This window comes from Triturus cristatus, chromosome 11 (genome assembly GCF_964204655.1).
Source record: "Triturus cristatus chromosome 11, aTriCri1.1, whole genome shotgun sequence".
Taxonomy (NCBI): Eukaryota; Metazoa; Chordata; class Amphibia; order Caudata; family Salamandridae; genus Triturus; species Triturus cristatus.
In genome coordinates, this window is record NC_140594.1 from 411,262,350 (window position 1) to 411,282,304 (window position 19,955).

General features: G+C 44.7%; 1 long non-coding RNA gene across 1 annotated transcript; it reads left to right on the plus strand.

The window, feature by feature from the left end:
- Nucleotides 1-6,692: 6,692 nt before the first annotated feature.
- On the plus strand, nt 6,693-8,345 carry LOC146784328 (uncharacterized). The gene is made up of 3 exons (XR_014970938.1): nt 6,693-6,761; nt 6,857-6,974; nt 7,921-8,345. It is a non-coding gene; the product is annotated as an uncharacterized LOC146784328 (long non-coding RNA).
- The last annotated feature ends 11,610 nt before the right edge of the window (nt 8,346-19,955 follow it).

Consider the following 19,955-nt stretch of genomic DNA (forward strand, 5'->3'; position numbering starts at 1 on the left):
TGGGAAAGCCGACCCTGGAAAAGATATTAATCATTGCCTTTGCTATCTGGGTAGCGTTCGGTTGTCTTAATGCTACGGCTTCTGGGAAGCGGGTGGCATAGTCGACTAAAACCAGGGCATATCTACACCCACTACGGGAGGGAAGCAGGGGACCAATAATGTCCATCCCTATCCGGGAGAACGGTTCTTCGATTACTGGGAAGGGACATAAAGGGACCAGTATGGGAATTGCCCGGCTGTTTTTTTGGCATATGGTACATTCTTTACAGTATTTTCGAACCTGCTGATACACCCCGGCCAATAAAAGTGTTCAAGGATCGCCCTTTCGGTCTTTTCTCCCCCGAAATGGCCACCCAAGAGGTGGCTGTGGGCCAGATATAGGACTTTCTCTCGGTGTGACCGTGGAACCAATAACTGGGGCTTTGCGTCTTTCCCTCCCTTCCTATATAATAGACCCTTATTCCTAAAAAAGTGGGGGCCTACTTGATCTGGGTCTTCTTGGTCTGAGGACCTAATCCATGCTTCATGCAATGTGGGATCGTCTCTTTGTGAGACTCTAAAGTCCTGGTCATGTTCCCATACTTTAGTGGTGGCAGTTTGCATTAGCGAGACCAAGGCCCACTGATGCTTCTCTGTTCTTCTCTGTTTCTTGCTTTTACGCAACTTCCCGGGACACAGTTCATGATCAGGCACTTGTGAAAAGGGAGCTGTTTGTCTCCATTCCGTTTCCTCTGGGACTGTTTCTAAGAGCAGACGATTCATATGTGGATAGTCAGTCCCTAGTATAAAAGGCTTCGGCAGCTGGGGGATGAGCCCCACTTTGAGTGGAACGGGCTCTAGAGCTGGGTCGTGTTGAATGAATACTTCGGTGGTGTTATAGGGCTTCTGGTCCCCATGTACGCACTGGATGGTCACCATACCTGTCTCGGATTTCACCCCTCCTGGAATGATCTGGGGTTGGATGATGCTTTGTAGGCATCCTGTGTCTATAAGAGCTCCCCATTTTTCTCCGTTCACCCTCACGGTTCTGTGAAATAAAGGTGATCCAGGAGGTACGGGATTACAGACAGAGGACCGGGTGAGCCCAATTTCCATGGGCTCCTCCTTTTGGGTGCAGACGCGTGCGATGTGTCCATACGCCCCACAATTAAAACATTGAGGGCCCAAAGAAGCTGGTGGCCGAAAGGAAGATGGTGGTGGTCCAGGTAACATGGTCACAGTTTCTGGTTTCTTCACAGGAGATGGTCTAGGGGCACGAGGATTGGAGCCCCCACTTCCGTGTTTCCACTGTCCCTTGTCCCGCCCTTTTGGTATCTCCTGCGCACGACTGTAAGCACTCGCTATCTCCACCGCCTTTTCTAATGTGAGGTCAGTGTGCTGTCTGACCCATCGTTGGATAGGGGGGTGAAGGAAAGTCAGATCTTGTTCAAGGTACACTTTTTCCATGATTTCTTCTTTCGTGGATTGTTCGGGTCTCAACCATCTGTCCGTCATATCACGTACCCTGTAATACAGCCCACGCTGTGTCTCTTGGGGTCCTTCCTTAATTTGATGCAAACTAATCCAATAGGTCTCCTGGTCTAGACCCATTCGTTCAAGGATAGTCCTCTTGATGTCAGGATATGGGGTAACCCCAAGGGGTTTGCGGCCTGATAGGCGGCTTGCAGCTCTCCTGAAAGAAGGGGACCTAAATATTGGCCCCATTTATCCTCTGGCCATGCAGCTACTCGAGCCACTCAAAAGTAGCAAAAAAGAAATTCGGGTCCCCCCCATTAACATATTTCTGCAGTACTACTGAGGGAAGGGTAGGATGGCCCCTCTGCTGTGTTAGGGTTTCGGCCAGTCTCGTGATCACAGTTTCCTGGGTCTGACTCTGTTCTGTGAGGGATTTATGGCGTTTCTCGCGATTCTCTTCGGCTACCGTGAGGAATCTCTCCATAACGTGACCCAGTTTCTCCTGGTTTTCAGCCATTCTCTTTAATGCGGCCTCCATTTCCGGCGATCCCACTTCTGAAACCACCTGTCAGAGGGAGGGTTGGAAATGAAAGCTAGGAGGCCGTATAGGTTGAGCAATTGTGACAAGGTATTTATTGAGGTATTCAGTATAGGTAGGTGGATGATGGGGAATGGTTAATGGGCTGTTGGGGTCTTGAGCTCCAGGTACAATTCATCAGGATGAGGGAATGGTTGAGTCGTCGCTAGTAGAGAGCTTCTGCCTCCGGGTCTTGGATTCCTCCTCGCCGGTGGTGGTTCCCCAGGATACTCAGAGGGAAGACAAGAAATAAGTGGCGGTAAGTACTCTGGTCTATAGCACTCTTATGTGATACCCTTCACCTTTCCGGGTGTTGACAGTGCTGTACAGTAGGAACGACGGTGGGAAACATGAGGGAGGGGCATGCAGGGATAAGAAAAAAGGTTGAGAAAGGAAAAGGGAGAAAAAAAACAGTACAGACTACTAGCATTTCTGTGAGCCTAGCAGGGAGGAGGGTAGGTCAGTGATGTAACGATAGGGGAAGGCCTGGGTTGAAGACTTATGCCACTCCAACGCTAACAAGGAACCTCAAAGTAAAATAAAGGCAAAAGAACAATCAGCCCGCAAGGATCCCAAGACATAACACGAAAGGCTGACTTTCAATAAATACACAAGGAGCTGTTCTGTCACAGCTCCGACAGTAAACCACCCGGGGCTGTTCGGTTACCAACTGACGTCTGCCCCGATTTAAACGTCCGTTCCCTTCCTCCCCCTCCCCGGTGGCTGCCTACTCACCGCCAATGCCGTAACTCTCCTGAGTTACGGCAGCGAGCTCACGTCTCCTGGGGGTATCCACCAGTCCTCGTTCCACGTCTCCTGTTCTTCCGTGGCAGCGTTGGTGGTGTGGTCGGTCCTTGGGGTTTCCTTCTCCGGCTTGGCAGGGTGTCTCCGCGTCCCGGAGTCTTCTGGCTTGTTCCCTTTGGCGTCCTCGGTTCCTCCGTCTCCGTCCTCTCCGACTTCCGCGTTCGCCCCGTCCTCTCGCGAGAGCTCTCTTTTCCACGCCTCTCTCAGCTGTGATTGGTCGTCCCCATTGACACTTTCCGCGTCACACTGCAGAGGAGAGGGCATGAGGAGTTTATTAACCCCACAGTGGCTGGACCCTTTTTCCTCCTCAGGCGAGTGCCAAGCCCTCGGGTATGTGGCACACGTACCTCATCCGGGCTCTCCCTGACAATCTGGAAGCCCTAATTATTTGTAACAAATCATTATTGTTACTGATTTATCTTACACAGCTAAAAACCACTGACGAAGCAAAACAAAACAGTTGTTGTGGTATATATCTACAATTACATCTCAGAAAGAAAGCCATTGGGTCACACACTCTGGGAATCACAGAAATGTATTTTACATATTCCCTTTTAGAGAGCCCCTACATTTTTCATCCCACTTTTTTTTCTTTTGCCAATTTTTTATTAAGATTTGATCATATTACATTCATTAGACAATGCCTTTCCAGTCAGTTGTTCATAGCAAATATTTGTTACATTGTCATGATACAAAGACAGGAGCACATGGTTCGATAAAAATGAACTCAATACCTCTACAAACATGACAAAATAGCAGGTCACAGAGACATTCTGGGCATTAAGAAAGCCGGCATCCCAGATGCCATTCAGTCCAGACCTGAGGTAATACCATGGCCGCTAGTACAAGAGCCATTATTAACAGTTTTCACACTACCATATGTGGATTCAAAGTCCCTCCCTCCACGTGATGAAAGGAGGAGATGACAGGCATCCAGTCTGCCCTACACAACAGAGCTTCAGCTTTATCAGCTTTATCAAGCCATATCGAAATGGACACCTACACACTGTTGGCAATAACATAGACATATTTTACAAATTGATTAAGGGTGACATGGACAAACTGGAACAACAGGGCAAGTCCCGGTGTGACAAAGTGTCAGACATAATTTTAAGTAATGGTGAACAAAAAGTTGTGGATACTTTGATGAAACAGACAGAGATAGTTATCAAAGAAGCAGACAAGGGTGGTAATATTGTGATAATGAATAGAATTGATTATGAACAGGAAATTAAGGAACAACTTGATAATCAATTAAGCTATGAAAAACTGACCCAAAATCCCATTTGGACACTTACGACAACCATAAATAAACATCTCAAAATGTGGAATCAAAACAGTTTACTGGACAATGATGAATATTGGTCTCTAAAAGTGGATGGGCTGAGATACCCCCTGCCTGTACACTTTGCCCAAAATACACAAAGACCGCATTTCCTACCTGGTAGACCTATTATGTCCAGTATAGTGGGCCGAAGAAGAGATTCTCTGAATATGTAGATATTTTCTTGCAACCCTTTGTGGCCAATCTGCCCTCCCATATCAAGGATGCCAAACATATACTGAGCCTTATCTGATGTGGCCTGGGAGGAGGGTATGACTCTTGTTACCATAGCTGTTGTAGCCCAGCATTAAGCATGACATTGGTATAGAGCACTGCAACATATATTGCACACAAGATCGGCCAGTCTATGGGAGCACACGAATACGCTTATCACCATGATTTAACTGATTCTCAATAATAATGGGTTTGTTTTAAGAATGAATGGTGCAGGCAGATCCAGGGAGCAGCCATGGGCTCCAGATTTTCTCCAGCATATGCAAACCTGGTTATGGGGTGGCTGGAAGAAGAGCTCATCTGGGGCCAAAAGGGTGGTCAGTGGACACAGTATATTCTGTACTGGGGACAGTACATTGATAATGTCTTCATGATATGGACTGGTACTCTGTGACTTTTTAACACCAATGAGGCAGAAATCAGATTTACACATTATAGTAGTACAGAACGAATCACCTTTCGGAACACTGAACTTGTCATTTCTAACAGCACCCTACATAGTAGACTATACCGTAAACTGACCTCTTGTAATTTTTTCCTTCACACATCTAGTGCACGTCCAACGAGTCAGATTCAAGAAATACCCTATGGCGAAATGATGCGTGCTAGGCACAATTGCAGTCAGGATCAAGATTTCCATGCATGTATACAGGACATAAGAAACCGTTTCACCAACAAAGGGTATGACTCAAAGACCATTCATGACCCCAAGGATAAAATCTATAAAATCAATAGACAGGCAACACTAGGTACTAAAATAAATAAGAAAATTATATCTGAAAAGACACGCCTTATTACTGATTACACACAAACATTGAAACAGGTATTTAAGAGCATGAGGAGACACTGGCACATACTGATAGAGGATAAAACCGTCTCTGAATTTATAACTGCTTTCAAAGCATCACCTTCCGCAGGGGTCGTAGATTGCGAACCAGATTAAGTCTGAGTTTCCCCACCACCATACTTAGAGATCATTGAATGGGCGACCTGAGTCAGGTTTTTTTAAATGTGGACATTGCGATATGTGCAAGTGGGCTACTGACAAGATGAATAATTTTTGCACCAAACAAAGCAAGACTTATGACATTTGCTCTAATATAACATGCAATACCACATATGTTGTGCACATTATCAAATGCAAATGTCACTGAATATATGTGGGTAGCACCATCAGGATGCTGAAAAAAGAGTGAATGAGCACATGAGGGCTATAAAAAACAATGATGAGACATACCCCACAGCAGTACATGCGAGAGAGTGTGATGCACAGGGACCACATAGGGGTAACTCGTTCTTTGGGATTGAACATATACACAGAGATCCCAGAGAAGGTCACAGGGAACTGGCCCAAGGAGAAAAGAAGTCATGTGGATCATGCTCTTACAGGCTGTGCTAAAGGAATTAAACATAGATCACAAGTTACAATATTTCCTGGGGAATTGATGCAGGTGTAACTGAGGTTCCAAACACATCTCTGTTTCATTTCCAGAGGGACTCTGATTTCCTAATTACAACAAACAATCATGGCGCGTCTAGTTTTGCCACCGTACTTAAATTATTGATATTAAAATGTTATTCAGAGAGTATTGATAACTTAATTGACAGAGGAGAATCGTTGTAGGTCTATATTCACATGTTATAATTTTGTATTCCACGTTAGATTAGGTCCTATACTGCTATGAGGATATATGGGTAATTCTGCCGTTACGGGCTATAGCCAAAGAAGAGTTATTTAAGAAATTACTGATATGTGTTTAACAAAGTTGAGAACATGTATAGACACTATTTTCTGTCACTCACAACAATTATCAATATGATTCCTGTATCCCATGCAAAAACTTTAAACTGTATCGTTACGAGGACAAACATATATTTCTACCAGCACCATATATGCTGAGGGTTTTTAAAAAAAATGATACTTTGTCTTTTCTAAATCATGTTTAACTAATTTTATTAATGTATCCCACATTGGAATAGAGACATGAATATTTTACAGGACATACCTGAGGTTCTTTTGAGTACGACAGCTAGCGTGGTCCCCATTAGGAGTAACATTAGTTCACTTCAGGCTAGTTTTGCCTTGGTCTGATTCTCGTTTCGGAATGCATTTTTTTTCCCTTAAACATTTAGATGCCAATTATGCTTCAATTGATTCTTTAGGAGTCCGGTTTCACCAGTTACACCTTACCAATATGGCGTTCTTTTTTACATGACACATGCCCACGATGAGATAGTCTAATTTTTATGTCTATCCCGGGAGGATTTGCAACCGGGCTTATCCAATCGTCGGCTCCGATCGGTGCTGCTGGCGGTTTCTGAGTACTCGCGCGGCAATGCAAGATACATAATTATAACCCCCTCTTGGTAAGCGGAAATATGGTCAAATAATTCTATATATTGATGTGAGGATTTTGTGGATTGAAATTGTGGCTAAAGTTTATACTTATATATCATCACAGATTGGTTGGTACACCCTAACAAGGAGATATATATTACACATTTCTGATGCAGGAACTTGGCCGCTTAGATCTGATACTTCGCTGACCATCTGTTTATATACACACGACCCGCTTGCAGGTAAGCGTGGTAGTTTGACTTTGCCGTGTTTTACTTTCTAGTTTGGGGGTATCATCACTGAGTGGATCTTATTGATTTAATGGTTAACAGGTCACGCGGATAGAAATGGTGAGAGGGGGCTCACAAGAAAGTCAAGGGAAAGCTACATTTGCTCTATACATGAAAGGATTAAGGGAGAATGCTTAAAACATTTCGGTGAGTGCTGACTTCGTAGATTGATATCCTTTACTAAATCAATATACTATTTTGGTACTGTCATTGACAACTCTGGAGTGTTTGAGTTTAATGGCAGCGTTCATATTTACATTGGTTAGAATACTTAAGGAGACCTGCTTGTCAGTACAAAGGCGTTATTGATCGTGTGGATTTAAAACCTACTTTGCATTTGATTTAGTGTAAAAAAAAACAGGATTGCAGGTACTTGGGACCGGCGTATTTGCTCACGCCACCAGGGTTAATGGTGCACATTTGGGCAATTTTTACACCAACTGGTGATGATTTGATTTGGCCACCTGCACACCATGGGATACCACGCCACCTATGTTCTGATTGGATCGACTTGCTGGAGCAGAGTTTTCAGTTTGAAAATTCTGGGGCTTTTGAAGCTCTGGCATGTCTATTCGTTGTACTAATTTATTAATAATTAATAATTAATTATTTGTCTTGTGCAAGTGCGTTTATATTAATCAATCCGTTTGTTTTAACAAGAGAGAGTTACACGTGAGTGTGCTTAAATGTGCTGACTGATAATAACACGCGGGTTAAATGTGTTTTCATGTTTAAACGTTGCTATGTGCTGTTTATTTTTGAGCACAAAACGCTTTTGAATTAATGCTTTTCCATGTTGCAAGTGCTAGATAAATGCATACACATAAGGGTATTAGTGGGGTTAACACTGTTTAATCACTATGCTGTAGTAACGTTGTTTTTGTCTCTTTTAATTAAGATGGTCTATTAAGGCCTATGTTGGCCTGAGAAAGATGGCTGAATAGTGAGCCTGGCTGTGATTATAATTTGAAAACTGAGACGAGGGAGACCCCTGCTGGAAATGGTCCTGAAGCTAACTGACCATGGTCCTTGTCGAAAACTTTCCATGAGGACGGCAGCAGTTTTTGGGAGATCTCCAAGAGAAGTGAAAGTGTCCTTGGCAGCCTTGGGAAACAAAGGAGCCTTAGAGAGAAGCTCTGAACTGTGGCTCGATGGCCGAGGAGAAGCAGGATAATTGTGATACATGTTTTATTTTTTTGGTTCCTGTTCCGTAGTTTTCGCTATGTGTATTTTTCCTGAGCGGAGATTCTCAAATGTAGCAATGTTACATCCTTTCCTTCTCGCTCTGCTCAGCAAGTCCGGCGGACATTATGGTTTTTTCTATGTTCCCAATGTATCTTTCTATTGTTTAGAGGCTATAAGATGTTAGCCTAGAGAGGGTCTTTTGCCACTTGCCATTTTGCCTTTGCCGCGTATCGAATCTGCGTTGCTGAGGATTGATGCTGAAGGGACTTCGTCTTGAGAGACATTTACCGAGAGACTTGTCCTGAACCGTTCTGACATTTAGCTAGAATAGGTAACTATGAGAAATGATTTACTCTGATTGATTTTCTTTGACTAATTTTAGATAAAGCAATATAATTTTAAAACATGGTGTTGGATATTTTTTCTTGTCGATTATTGGGTTTACATTATTGATTATTGTTGTATATATTGTATAGATTATGCTTAGGGACAGTCACAAAAACCAGGTCTTATCGACCTCGATATAGATGCAGGGTGTTTAGGAGTGTTTTCCTTCCACAGGTTTATTGCTGGTAGAGTATTTGAGTGTATGTTAGTGAAATGGGCCCTAGCGTATGATGTATGCATGTGCGTGTAACTGTGAGATTACTCTATCCGTGGTAGTGGGAATATTGTACACACCCTGATCTCTATCAGACTAATATAGTCCACAAATAAGTGGTTTGAAGTGGACGACTGGCTTCCTTTGGAGTGTTTGCTCCTGTTTTGAAGAAAATTGGAGGTGGCACCAGGCATGAAGTCACAACTCCGTGAATATGAGTTTGTTCAAAATAATACTTTATTCTTCTTCGTATGAGTTAAAAGCAACAGCCAACGCGTTTCGTTCCTTTTAATGGAACTTCATCAGGGCAGAATGTTGTCAAAAACATTTGTTATAATTATTTTCTCTGATAGTGTCCAAAGTAAGGATCATCCAATACTGAGCAAAGAGGAATAAGTATGATCCAATTTATTTCAAAATGTTTGTCTCGGGTTTCCCAGTGAGATCTAACCACAGCAGGTCTTGGAGTTGTTTGGCACAGGAGCTGCATACTTATGGGACTGCAATACAGATGTGCGCAACATTAGTCGACTGTGGAATTGTTTGCTTGTTTAAAGTTTTTGCTCCTGTGAATAGTGCTGACGCATTGTTCTGCTCGATTTTCCCGGCCTTCTTGTGAGGAAAGGTGATTGAATGTGACTTCAGTCTCTTACCATTCAAGTCTAAGGGTTAGAGTAGTGAATGGAGCCTATTTACTAGGCACTTCGACATGATCCTGTGCTCTTCCCCATAGATCAGGGCTTGCACACATAGCCTAGGGGATAGATTCGTTAGTATTAGGGATAACCTGTCCTGTAGTGAGGGTATTTCATGGAGCCGTGCTGAATTCAGGCCTGGTAGGCCTCAAACGGGAGAGACTCCATCTTTCTTTCTGCTCCGGCAGCTTGGGATGCTTCTAGGTCAAATGTAATGTTTTAGTTATGAGGTGTTATTCGCTTGGAGAGAACCGGTTCAGGCCGGCCCTTATCGAAGGATTGTATTTTTCTTCATGCCGAAGACACTACATCAGGCCGGCCGGCTGGGAACGTGTCCTTGGTACGGGGAGGTACAAGAATTTGGTGGGCGGCAGGTTACGGGCCGGAATTTTCCATGAGGAAACGCACCTCTATATTAGTGAAAGTCTGAGGCAGTTACATGTTTAGTCCGTAGGCGGCATCTAGCCGTTAGCAGTAAAGCTACTACTTATTCCAGGGAAGACAGACGCCATCTTGGAGGCGGAGAAAAACCGAGAGACAGATACTCTCCTAGCAGAATAGCCAGAGAGGAGAGAGTAGCCGATAAGGAAGAGGTCCCAGTGACTCGGAGAAGGGTGAAGGGAACAGCGCATAGTGGTGCAGACGTGTATCCGTGACTGCGGAGGTGTGACTTCCAGGCGAGCCGAGGCACAGACGAGAAGGGAACCTAGATGACCACTGAGTGCAGGCTACACACTACTAAGGTGATGTCGACCCTTTCTTATTAGAGTGCACAACTTAATCTTTCACTTTTCTTTGCAGGTTATGTGTTATATTGTAATGTTATGTGATTGCGTATGTAATGAGTAATAAAGTACCCAGTTTGTAGTGAACCAACATGTGCTGCGTGTTCTTGTATGAGAGGGTAGCCTATTCTTCCAGTCAGCTGCGGCTACATGAACAGATGTTAACCCTGATCAGGTAAGTGGTAACTGAATAAGGGAGAGAGGAGCCCCTCGAACCGGAGAACAGGCTATGCTCGAACTGGCAGTCCTTGTGTGATCTGATGAATAGTGAGACTGATTCCCTTTTTGTATGTTATGGTGATCATAGGATGAACTGTCGTATGAACTGTCGTCTGGGTAGAGAGGTCTGGATCCGTATGGGATCGCGAGGCCGCCGATTGTGCTGAGACTGCCGTCTGGGTAGAGAGGTCTGGATTCGTATGGGATCGCGAGGCCGCCACTTGTGCTGAGACTGCCGTCTGGGTAGAGAGGTCTGGATTCGTATGGGATCGCGAGGCCGCCACTTGTGCTGAGACTGCCGTCTGGGTAGAGAGATCTGGATCCGTATGGGATCGCGAGGCCGCCGATTATAAGAGGTCTTGGTATGTATAGTAGGAATTCCCTGTCCTTAGGTGGTAGATATATGTGGTTACCTATTGTAAATAGGCCCTAGGGAGGGGGAGGGGGTAACGTTCTGGCTGGGTTAGTGAGGCTCTGATGAGCGGGTTCTATCTGATCCGAAAACCCAAGCAGAACATTTGGCGTCACGAACCGTTTACGAAACCTGTGTGCGTTGTGGTTGTATCGTGTTTGCTTTCGGCGCGTGCGTGGTTTCGTTTGTATATTATTTGTATATAATTGTGTGTATAGTTTTTTTTTCTTTCTTTTCCGAGATGTTTTCTAGAAAGTCGAAATCTACTTTTAAGTTGCCCGTTGATATTCCCGGCTGGGATTCAACGCCTTATGAAGCCTTAGCCCGTGAGTGGGCTGATTCTACTGGTTTGAGTGAGAATTGGAATTCTTTTTTGGAGCTGGCGGAGCCGGCTAATGTGATTACTTGTTTACAGAAGGCGCCGGTATCTAAGGGTGATGAGCTTCCCGTTTTGGGGCGCAGAGGTTGGATTGTTCTGTCTGCGTACAGGATTCTGCATGAGAGGTTGTTGAAGTTACAGAAATTGCATAAGGATGTGGAAGCGAACTTTGTTGAGATTCAGAATGCTCATACTTTGTTGCGGTGTCAAAATAAGTTGCTTGCTGACAAACTTGAGACTTACCAAACTATTGCCGAGAGGGCGGCTGTGCGAATTGCTCGTTATAAATACAAGAATCGGCGTGGTCGGGTTTCGACGCGAAAGGTGCGTCTGGTCGTGGCGAAAGCCGGACTGGATTGGAATCCTGATGAATGGGATGGTAATATCTGGAACTCGAGTGATTCTCGTTCCTCGGGTGAGGAGTCTGCCAAGCGCGAGTCCTCTCGCTCCGGCCGTGATTGTAAGTCTGCTTCTTGCGCCTCTGATGGTGCACCCCGTGATTGCGCTCGTCCTTCGAGTGGGGTCGATGCTTCTTACACTGATTGTTCCTCTACGTGTACTGATCGAGCTCCTTGTGATGCTGGTCCCGCGGTCTCGGTGCATCCAGTTTTTCGGCGGAAGTTGCAGCAGGCTCCCGGTGCTCCGAATGGTATTGCTTTAGACTCTTTGGAGGATTTTACTCAACAAGAAATTAGTGATATTTTGCAGAGATTTCGGCAGCGAGCTGGTGAGACCTTACTCACATGGATGGTGCGCCTTTATGAACTGGGCGCTGCTGGCATTATGTTGGATGCTGGCGATTGTTTGAAGTTTTGTTCCTTGAGTTCGGATTCTACTGTACAGGATCATTTTCGTAACTTTAATGGTGGTGGTCAAATTACTTTGCTTCAATTGTCGACTGAGGGTTGTAATCAAAAATATCCTACTGAGTCTGACTGGCCTGTGAATGACAAACCGTGGTATACTTTGCGCGATGCTGCACAACGTCTCAAAGAGGAGGTGATGAAAACGGCAATTTTTCTGAATACTGCTGACAGGTTGCTTGATGGTTTGTTGACATCTTCTGTGCGGAATCGTATTATTCGTTCTTCCCCTGTTGCTTATAAGCAGGTCATGATGACTTTATTGATTAATCAGACTGGTAACATGTTATCTATGGTGCTGGAATCGGTACGCCAACTCGGTGAGTTGGGTGAGTGGTTTAAACCTGAACGGCAGTCCCGGCCTGACACTCGTACCCCTGGTGACAATAAACTTACTAGACGTGATATGTTTTTTGGTCTTATGGCCGATGGTGTGCGGAAGGAGGACATTGACGGTGAGACTACTCCTCGTTTGTGGGAAAGGTTTCGCAAACGTGGCTTGGATCGAAAGGAGGGTGCCCGGCGTGTTCGGACGACTGAGTGTGATCGTGGTTTTTCTGACGGTAGCGGTGATGACGACCGCCGTGGGCGCTCTAATCGTCGTGATGATCGACGTTATGTACGTGATTTGTCCCCCCGTCGTGAGAGAGACAGAGAGAGAGAGGGGGAAAGAGAAAGGGGGAGAGATGATTATGTTAACAGCAGACGTAGAGATGATAGGGATCAATCCCCTGAGTTGAGAAGGAGAGAGGATCGACACAGATTGGCCGATCGAAACCCGCAGTACAATGCAGAGGACAGGAATCCATTTCGTAATAGAGATGGATATGAACAGGAGGTATCGATACCTGAGAAACATGAGAGTCTTTATCCTGATTTATCCTGGTACACAGAACGCAGTAAAAATGACTAGGAAATAGGTCAAGCTCCAGTACACAGATGGGCTCACAGAGATAATAGACCCTATGTAGATATTGATATTTATTGGAGACATCGTAATGTCCAAAGGGCCCGAGCATTGGTAGATACAGGAGCGGAGGCCACTCTTATTCATGGAAAATCAAAGAAGTTTAAAGGTCAGCCTTTTACAATTACCGGATTAGGTGGAAAGGAAACTCCCGCAGTTCAAACTTTACTTGAAATGAGAATAGGTAGAATTCCTAGAAAAGAATACTCTGTATTAGTGGTGCCACTCTTAGAATTCATAATTGGAATTGATATTTTGAAAGGAATGACTTTGCACTTAGATGATGGATGTTACCAATTTGGAACTAAACATTATATATCGTCCAGGCCTGTACGGGTTGGTTGTTTATGAATGCCCCCCCTAAAAGCTCCTCAGGCGACAAAAGTGGTTTGTCAGAAGCAGTATCGTATTCCAGGTGGTCATGAAGAGATTAGTACCACTATTCAGGAGTTGGTGGATGCAGGAGTTATAACCCCAGTTACTTCTGCTTGGAATAATCCTGTTTGGCCTGTACGTAAGAGTGATAATTCTTGGCGCATGACTGTTGATTATCGAGAATTGAATAGACACACACCCTCTTTGACTGTTGCAGTACCGGATGTTATTACCCTAATTGAAAGAATCCAAAAACATCCAGGTACATGGTATGTGTCCATTGATATTGCTAATGCTTTCTTTTCGATTCTGATTGCCCCTGAGTGTCAGGAACAATTCAGTTTTACGTGGAACGGGCGTCAGATGGCGTTTAGAAGTCTTCCCCAGGGCTATGTGCATAGTCCTACGATATGTCACCGGCTGGTGGCAGAGCATTTGGCTGAGGTACCTGTTCATCCGCAAATTCAGATATGTCACTATATTGATGATATTTTGATCCAAGGCGAAACACAAGAGGAAGTTCAGACCCAATTGGACAGAGTCATTGAGTGCCTGCGTGAGAAAGGTTGGGAAATCAACCCGGATAAATTACAAGGTCCGTCCCAGGCTGTGAAATTTTTGGGTATTAATTGGCATGAGGGGCACCGAGAAGTGATCCCTCAGGTTAAACTGAAAATTCTTGATTTTGCAGTTCCGAGGAATAGGAAAGAAGCCCAAAGCTTCATTGGTTTGTTTGGTTTTTGGCGCCAGCATATTCCTCATTTGAGTCAAATATTGGCCCCTTTGTACCATGTCACTCGTAAAAAGAATGCATTTGAATGGGATAAACCACAGCAAGATGCGTTCAGTCTGGCAAAAGAAGCAATTCAGCATGCTCTGGATTTATGGCCTGTATGTGATGGTGATGTGGATTTGAATGTGTCTGTACAAGGCCTTTATGCGAATTGGAGTTTGTGGCAGAAACAAGGCAAGAGTAGAGTACCGTTAGGTTTCTGGACCAAAAAGTTACCTGATGCTGGTGAGCGTTATACACCTTTTGAGAAACAGTTACTTGCATGTTATTGGGCTCTGGTGGATACCGAGCAATTGACTTTGGGACATGATATAGTTTTGCGACCTGAAATTCCTATCATGCAGTGGGTTATGAGTTCGCCGAAAACTCACCGAATTGGACACGCTCAAGAGGCGAGTGTGATTAAATGGAAATGGTATATACAAGACAGGGCACGTGTGGGACAAAAAGGAGTTGCATCTTTGCATGAGCAGGTGGCGCGGGCGCCATCGACTGAGACTGAGAGTGAATGTTCCGTACCTTTAGTACAGGAGTCTCCTGTTAAGTGGGGTAGACCTTTTGATGATTTGTCCGCGGAGGACAGAAACCATGTCTGGTTTACGGATGGTTCAGCAAGGTTCATAGGGACGAAACGGCATTGGAAGGCGGTGTCCTATAATCCGATCACACAAAAATTGCTGAGTACAACTGGTGAGGGTAAGAGCAGTCAATTTGCTGAACTCTATGCTGTTTATCAAGTTCTGAAACAAGAGTTACCTGGCACATGTCATATTTTCACCGATTCTTGGTCTACTGCCAATGGACTGGCAGTTTGGTTACCGACTTGGCATTCCCATAGTTGGAAATTGCATTCAAAAGAACTGTGGGGAAAAGAATTATGGCAGGAGATTTGGGAAATGCTCCCACAGAGTACTGTTACAATCTTCCATGTGGATGCTCATACCCCGATAGACTCTCTTGACAAATTCTTTCATAACATTGCAGATGAGAAATCTAAAATTGCTGAGGCAGTGGTGGACAGGCAAGATTCTGATATTGCGGGATTGGCGAAATGGGCCCACCAGAAAGCAGGACACTTTGGAGAGAAAGCCACTAGCAGGTGGGCTGCTGATCGAGGAATCTATATTCCCCTAGATTTAATCAAAAATGTTATTCTACATTGTCCCATTTGTCAGCATATCAGGCAGCACAAAGTGCCCCAAATTGTTAAAGGTCATTTACATCGCGGGAAATTGCCCGCTCAAATTTGGCAGATTGATTACATCGGTCCACTTCCTATGAGTAGGAATTGTCAATATGTTTGCACTATTGTTGATACATACAGTGGCCTGCTGGTGGCCCTTCCCTGTAAGCAAGCTACCCAATTGAATACTATTAAAACATTGGAATTGATTATGATGTATTATGGTGTGCCATTCCAAATTCAATCTGATAATGCATCCCATTTTCGTGGAAGATTGGTACAGGAATTCTGTGTGGAAAACAATATTGAATGGGTGTTTCATATACCATATTATCCACAGGCCTCGGGTCTTGTGGAGAGGTTGAATGGCCTGCTGAAAGATCAGTTACGTAAATTAACAGATGACAAGTATAAGAATTGGCGAGACTTTTTGCCTCAAGCGCTATTGATTTTGAATAACCGTCCTTTTCTAAATGCTGAATCCCCACTTATGCGTTTGTTTCCTCCGAATGTTGATGCTAAGCCCAATTAAATCAGAGAGACTGTGATGTACTGGGAAATTACTCCCGGAGCTTTGGCTCCATGTAGAGCGACCCCAGGGTCGGCAGGTTTAGACTTGCATGCCATGGATGACACCGTTATAAAAAGTAAGAATCAAGTCATCATTGAAACTGGTGTTGGTGTTCATATACCAACTGGGAATTTCGGATTAATCGCCCCTAGATCGGGGCTGGCTGTAAAAGGCGTTCAGGTGCTTGGAGGAATCATTGACAGTGATTATCAGGGAGAGATTAAGGTGCTCCTGCTGAATAGCAGTGAGGTTGACTTACTGATACATCAAACTGACCGAGTGGCTCAATTGCTAATAATGCCTGTTTTCAGTTGTGAGATCACAAAAGGCACTGCCCCAACATTGCTAACTGTACGAGGCCAGAAAGGTTTTGGCTCCACAGATAATCCTGGGGCCAGAGTTTGGGTGCAGTCGCCTAAGAATCCCCCTGAACAAGCAGAGGTCATTGCAACCGGTCAAGACAACACCATTTTAGTTATGAGACCAGGGAAAGATAGCTGGGAAGCAGTCCCGGCTGACAAATGTTACTTACGAGAATGAATAATGCCTGTATTTGATTCTCTTTCAGATCATTCTTTGGATTGTTGCTGCAGGATGTGTCGGCGTTGGACTCCTTTTGGGCTGGTACGACGAGAGAGGAGGGATCCCATCAACCCGGGCTGAGTTGAGAACCCGAGTGTCGCGTTCCTTCGCTGCGTGGGATTCGTCGTCGAACTTTTGGACTACGTTAGCCAAACGAGTGACTAAAGCCCCTCATTTCTGCTTGACACCGATGAGATCGGTGACTGACATTCTAGCGACTTGTTTAGTTGCTGTCCCTGCTTCATTGGAGACTTTGACTCATATTTTCAATATATCGAATGCTCGCCCCAATGTTCTTCTGGGCGATTTTGCTACCCATGAGTATTGCCCCTTGTGTACTGTACTGTCAGACCCGATACCCCCCATCCAGTCCCAAATAGTTACCTATAATATCACACAGGGTGATTTGTGTTTTTTCCTTACTTGTGATCCTAGTGCGATTTCTGAATGTATGCGTTTAAGATTGAAAGGTGCCACTTCATTCACCGCTCATGAACGAACTTTGTGCCTTCAAAGGACACCGAAAACATGTACTTCTGTTCAGAATAACATGACTTGCAAGAGTTTGGTAGTTACCCCCAGTCATTATCGCACGATGTTACTACCTGCCGGATGGCTTTTCTCATGTGGTAATACTTCCTGGCCATATATCCCCGCAAATATTTCTGGAGGCCCTTGTGCCATTACTAGACTGAGCTTGTTAATGTTTTCATCACATCCGAATGCCAACTCTCGTGTGATTCGAGATACAGTGAGGTTACAGGAGGATTGTGACTCATCTTTGCATTTATATTCCAAGTCTGAATACCTTAGCCTGGCTATTTCAATTGTTGGTGTTCCTGCTTTGGCAGTTTATAATGCCAAATCTATTGGGAAAATGGCCTGCTGGATGGTAAAATCCATTAATCATACTTCTACAGTCCTGTCTGACATGCTATTAGACGCCCAGGGTGAACGTAGAGCTATCTTGCAAAATCGAGCGGCCATTGATTATCTTTTGCTTAAACATGGACACGATTGTTCTGATTTTGAGGGTCTTTGTTGTTTTAACTTGTCTGATCATACAAAATCCATTCAAGCTCACATTGATAAACTACATGACTTGACAGAAGAAGTTAGAAAACACATTGACCAGGGCTGGTTTGACTGGCTCTTTAATTGGTTACCTGATTTGCATATGTTACGTCAGATATTAGGAGGTATTCTGGTTACTATCGGCATTTTGATTTCTATCTGTTGCTTTATTCAGTGTATTCCTTCACTACTTCAATTCTGCACACCTGGTACTAGACATAGATCAGTTAGTTTTGTTTCATATTATTCTTCCACAGATATTAGTTCTGTTTAATGGATGTATAATAGACTGAAGTCAAGGGTGAAATGTTCTGCTCGATTTTCCCGGCCTTCTTGTGAGGAAAGGTGATTGAATGTGACTTCAGTCTCTTACCATTCAAGTCTAAGGGTTAGAGTAGTGAATGGAGCCTATTTACTAGGCACTTCGACATGATCCTGTGCTCTTCCCCATAGATCAGGGCTTGCACACATAGCCTAGGGGATAGATTCGTTAGTATTAGGGATAACCTGTCCTGTAGTGAGGGTATTTCATGGAGCCGTGCTGAATTCAGGCCTGGTAGGCCTCAAACGGGAGAGACTCCATCTTTCTTTCTGCTCCGGCAGCTTGGGATGCTTCTAGGTCAAATGTAATGTTTTAGTTATGAGGTGTTATTCGCTTGGAGAGAACCGGTTCAGGCCGGCCCTTATCGAAGGATTGTATTTTTCTTCATGCCGAAGACACTACATCAGGCCGGCCGGCTGGGAACGTGTCCTTGGTACGGGGAGGTACAAGAATTTGGTGGGCGGCAGGTTACGGGCCGGAATTTTCCATGAGGAAACGCACCTCTATATTAGTGAAAGTCTGAGGCAGTTACATGTTCAGTCCGTAGGCGGCATCTAGCCGTTAGCAGTAAAGCTACTACTTATTCCAGGGAAGACAGACGCCATCTTGGAGGCGGAGAAAAACCGAGAGACAGATACTCTCCTAGCAGAATAGCCAGAGAGGAGAGAGTAGCCGATAAGGAAGAGGTCCCAGTGACTCGGAGAAGGGTGAAGGGAACAGCGCATGGGGGGGCAGATGTGTATCCGTGACTGCGGAGGTGTGACTTCCAGGCGAGCCGAGGCACAGACGAGAAGGGAACCTAGATGACCACTGAGTGCAGGCTACACACTACTAAGGTGATGTCGACCCTTTCTTATTAGAGTGCACAACTTAATCTTTCACTTTTCTTTGCAGGTTATGTGTTATATTGTAATGTTATGTGATTGCGTATGTAATGAGTAATAAAGTACCCAGTTTGTAGTGAACCAACATGTGCTGCGTGTTCTTGTATGAGAGGGTAGCCTATTCTTCCAGTCAGCTGCGGCTACATGAACAGATGTTAACCCTGATCAGGTAAGTGGTAACTGAATAAGGGAGAGAGGAGCCCCTCGAACCGGAGAACAGGCTATGCTCGAACTGGCAGTCCTTGTGTGATCTGATGAATAGTGAGACTGATTCCCTTTTTGTATGTTATGGTGATCTTAGGATGAACTGTCGTATGAACTGTCGTCTGGGTAGAGAGGTCTGGATCGGTATGGGATCGCGAGGCCGCCGATTGTGCTGAGACTGCCGTCTGGGTAGAGAGGTCTGGATCCGTATGGGATCGCGAGGCCGCCGATTATAAGAGGTCTTGGTATGTATAGTAGGAATTCCCTGTCCTTAGGTGGTAGATATATGTGGTTACCTATTGTAAATAGGCCCTAGGGAGGGGGAGGGGGTAACGTTCTGGCTGGGTTAGTGAGGCTCTGATGAGCGGGTTCTATCTGATCCGAAAACCCAAGCAGAACACGCATGCTTACCATTCCATGTAATTATTCATGGGCCTAATTTAAATTTTACAGAAAATGTTGGAGAAAATGTCTTGTATAATGATTTTGTGATGAGCGTGAACTGTTATTGTTTTGTAGCTCTGAAGAAGTCTCGGGGCACTCCCTACAAGATGAAACACATGTTGGCTACAGAAACAAGAAAAGAGTCCAACAAGAGACGAAAAGAATAAAGAAAAGAAAGAATTCCCGAGCACGGGCAAATCAATTGGTTCAATGTGCATTAATTGACTGTTTGATTCAATGTGTACACTCTAATGAGTGTGTGCTAGAGATTTGTGTGGTCAAGCCTTATCAGCACCAGCTCTGGTAGGACCCTGACCACGTGCCAGTGAGCCTGGAACATCCAAGTCCATCACCCGCCCTATGGGGCTTCCTGTGTGTCCTGTAAGTCACGTAAC